The sequence below is a fragment of the Chrysochloris asiatica genome, unplaced genomic scaffold, assembly GCF_000296735.1.
Source record: "Chrysochloris asiatica unplaced genomic scaffold, ChrAsi1.0 scaffold00004, whole genome shotgun sequence".
Lineage (NCBI taxonomy): Eukaryota > Metazoa > Chordata > Mammalia > Afrosoricida > Chrysochloridae > Chrysochloris > Chrysochloris asiatica.
Genome location: NW_006408522.1, coordinates 4,238,512 through 4,242,205, shown reverse-complemented (window position 1 = coordinate 4,242,205; position 3,694 = coordinate 4,238,512).

Sequence of the window (3,694 nt, the reverse complement as noted above, 5' to 3'; positions counted from 1 at the left end):
AAGAGGGACATGGACCCAGGGGTCTTAGAATGAGCTGTGTAGAGCCATCTAAAGATGGAGTGAGCATTTTAGGTGGAGGGACCAGCACATGCAAAGGTCCTAAGGTGGGAATAAGGTTTGTGTACTGAATGAACAAAGAGAAAGCCCGTCTGCCATGTACCACCAGCATTTGAAGGAGATGCAATGACAAAAGTGTGCAGGTTAGAAGGCAGACTGAGAAGTCCCTCTGCAAAATCTCTCACCTACCCTATCACTGCCGAAAGGACACAACCAGGAGTTCCTAAGCTCTGCTGAACGAATGAATGAGCTCTGTGTCTTAAAGGTGAGTGGAGAAAAAGGCAGAGGGTCTGTTAACAAAACCTTGAAACCAAGACAAATGCAAGCCCCAGATTACTGTGTAGCTCGGGCCGCCTCTTCATGTGTATAGTAAACATAATAGCAGCAGCCAGCACTTAACAGCAATTGTAAACCATACAGTTGCATCTCTGTTACAACTACTCAACTGTGCCCTGGTAACTAGCTGAAAAGCCACCCTGGATAACACTAAAATAAGTGGGTATAATTGTTCAAATAAACCTTTATTTACAAAACCAGGTTGTGAACTGACCCATTACTTAAAGAATACTTACAGTGTGCCAGGTACAGTTTTAAGAGCCGTACATGGTTTGTTTGAGTTATTTATGTGTTTTTAAACTTTTATCATGAATTTAGGTAAAGGTTTACAAAACAGATTGGCAATTCATAAGCATTTTGTCTCATTGATTCAACCCTCAATGTAACATCACTTAGCCCACTTCATCCCTGTGCTTCCTGTTCCCATTCCTTTTTCCCATCCTAACTTCTGAACTCTGTCCTTACATAAATGTTAATTATTGATTTTTGTGGAGAAAATACAGAACAGAACACCAATTTAACAGTTTCTACATGTACAATTCAATGCCATTGATGACATTTTGCAAGTTGTACAATCATTCTCACCGTCCTTTTCCAAATTGTTTCTCTCCAGTAATATAAGCTCACAGTCTCCTTGGTTTCTTACCTAATACTTGACTTTCTGTTCTCAATTTGATCCCATATAAATAGAGCTTAAGACAAAATAATGCTTAAGACAGACATTCTTTACTAATTAAGCTTTGGTTTAAAGAAGACCTCCAGATATTTTCGGTTTAAGATTTGAAGCCAATCGCCAAAATTTTCTGCGAAAGTTGGACACTGAATAAGGAAGAGCAAAGAACTGATGCCATACCTTTGAATTATGGTGTTGGGGGAAAATATTGAATTTACCATGAACTGCCAGAAGAATGAACAAGTCTGCGTTGGAGGTACAATCTAAATGTTCCTTAGAAGCAGAGACGGTGAGACTTTATGTCTTGTACTTTGAGCATGTTATCAGGAGGGACTAGTTCCTGGAGAAGAACATCATGCTTGGAAGAGTGGAGAATAAGCAAAAAAGAGGAAGCCCTTAATGCGATGGACTGACAGTGGCTGTAACAATGGCTGAAACTGAGCAAATAGTGTGAGGATGGTATGACTGGGCAGTGTTTCATTCTGTTGTACATAAGGTTGTTGCGCAACCAAACCAACTTGCGAAAACAACAGTGTAATAATAGTTTCGGGATTCATTCATCCTCCATGTCTCCAGAAAGTCTGGATTCCATGAGAATTTGAAATTCTGTTCTATATTTTTCCCTTTTTGATCAGGATTCTTGTACAGAATCTTTGATCAAAATGTTCTGTGATGGTAACCAGGCCCCATCTAGTTCTTTTGATTATAGGAGGCATTAGTGTATGTGAGGCCCTGCCTAAAAGAACAAAAGTGACGGCTGTTCATAGAGGCAGGACCTTACATGTATTAATGCCTCCTATAGTCAAAGTGTAAACCAGGCTCCAGGAACTAATGGAATAAAATTGATATGTTTCAAAAAACTGATGCAGTGCTGGAGGTGGCCACTCGTCAATACCAAGAAACTTGGGAAGACAACTACCTGGCTAACCAATATGAAGAAGTCTGTATTTATGCCCATTCCAAAGAAAAGTAACCTAACACCATATGAAAATTATCAAACCATGTCATTAATGTCACAGACAAGTAAAATTTTGCTGAAGATAATTCAAAAACAGTTGCAGCAGTACATAGCGAGCTGCCAGAAATTGAAGCCAGATCCAGAAGAAGACCTGATATTAACGATATCACTACTGACATCAGATGGATCTTAACTAAAAAGCAGAGAAAACAGGAAGTCCCGGAGACAACAGATCATTTTAGCTCACACAGATGAGAAAATGGCTCAAGCAAATGACCAAGATGCAGATCAGAAAACAGAAAAAGAATTCGAAAGAATAATATTTAGCTACTTTCAAAGAATTGATAGAAAGATCAAAGAAAGCAAGGAGAACCCAGAAAAAACCTTAGAAGATTTCAGGAAAACATTACAAAAACAAACAGGCAAAATAAATGCAAAATTTAAAACAATAAAACCCTGCAGTTAAAAATTTCGAAGATTAATACTAAAATGTCAGAAATGGACAATACATTGAAAGGGTGAAATGGTAGACTAGAAGCAATGGAAGCCTGAACTAATGAGCTTGGAGATAAATCTCTCAATACTAGTATTCTTGAACAATCAGAAAAAAAAATCTGAATAAAGCCTAAGAGTTATGTGGGACACCATGAAGAGAAATAACTTACCAAAAATCAGGATTCCAGAACAGGAAGTGACAATGAAAATCACAGAGAAAATTATTGAACAGCTTTTTTTTTTTTAATTCATTCATTTTGTCTTTAACCAGTTTAATGCTATAATTTAGGATATTAGATAAGTGATCTATTTTGCTTATTTTTTTAAAAAAATTTAAGGCTTTTATTATACATTGAGTGAAAGTTTACAGGGAAGATCATCAGTTTTACATTCAACAAATCATACAACTTGTTTTATTACAATGATTATAATCCCCTCCATGTACCATCAGTTACCAGTGTTTCTCTATTCTTTTTGTTTTTTAAACACTCAAGCATATATAATAATTTGCACCACCAAAGGGCACAGTCTGCATGTCTGCCTCCTGGCAGCCGTCTCTTAGTCTTTCTCTTCCCATTAATCTAGAGTCCTCAGCTGCTTTCTCTCTCCATGTCACCATCTCTGCCTCCATCTCTGGTGTCACTGCTTCTCTGGATAAGGTCTCACATTCTACTTGGGAACTTCTCCACTGATAGTCCTAGGTTCCTTTGTTTCTGCACTGTAAGATTTACTACTCCCCAGTTTTTTTTTGTTTTTTTTTAATGTTTTATTGTGAATTATGTGATAGTTTACATGGGAGAACATTAGTTTTACATTCATTCTATCTTATATCGTCTCATTGCCATGCTTACAATCCCCTCCATGCAATCCTTCCCCTGTACCCCCCAGGTATTCACACAGTCTCTCTCCCTCTCTGGATCTAAAGTCTCCATCTGCTCCATCGCTCCACGTCATCATCTTTGCCTCCATTTCAGGCATCACTGCCTCTCTGGGTAGGGTCCCGCTCTCTGCTCTTCTCCCTTGATGGTCCTAGGGACCTCTGCTCCTAGACTGAAAAGTTAATCACTCCCCTTCTTGCTATAAAACATCCACCCTTACATTTCCAACGCTCACAGTCAGTCCTGATAACAATTATTCACTATTGTATCACAAGAGACCCATCTGCATTTCGTTGC